Here is a 691-nt window from a genome sequence, read left to right as displayed (position 1 = left end):
CACACACACACTCTCTCACACACACACTCACACACACACACACACACACACACCTTAAAGGGAATATTAGAAAAACTTTCTTAGAACATATTTTTGTTAGTTGGGTTAAGTAAATAACCAGCCTTTTTGACATATAGGCTATTTACACTAATTATATTAATAAATAATATCTAACGACTATTTACACATTGCAAAGAAAATATATAGTGTAAATATAATCTATTGCTATTTTCACTTAGTGTAAACAATGTATCTATAAAATACTTTCTATTGTCAGTTAGTGTAAACAGCATCTAAAATATGCTCCTTACATTGCAAACAGCCACTGTCTTCTATAAAGGTGTAAAACTATAGCATGCAAACTTTATATAGTGGTAATGGACTAACGAAACCCTAATTTTTAACAATTTACTAAACCAATACCGTACCAATGTTTTTATGGACTCTTGAACTTGCACAAATTATTACTGTTGGATTCATTTCATAACGCTGTTTCTCGCGGCCACGTAAACGATGCTTTAAAGCTAAAGATTTGGGCTTTGTACTAGAGTTAATGGACTAAAAATATTACTAATTTTAAAGAGCTTTTACTGCACCAGGCTTTGTAAATGACACTAAATTTGCATAGCCATATCAATGACTTGGCTAATGGTTTTAAAAAATTGGTAGTACAAAAAAAAAGCCGAAAATT

The sequence above is a fragment of the Sinocyclocheilus anshuiensis genome, unplaced genomic scaffold (assembly GCF_001515605.1).
Source record: "Sinocyclocheilus anshuiensis isolate Anshui unplaced genomic scaffold, SAMN03320099.WGS_v1.1 scaffold1379, whole genome shotgun sequence".
Lineage (NCBI taxonomy): Eukaryota > Metazoa > Chordata > Actinopteri > Cypriniformes > Cyprinidae > Sinocyclocheilus > Sinocyclocheilus anshuiensis.
Note: the sequence above shows the minus strand (reverse complement) of the source record.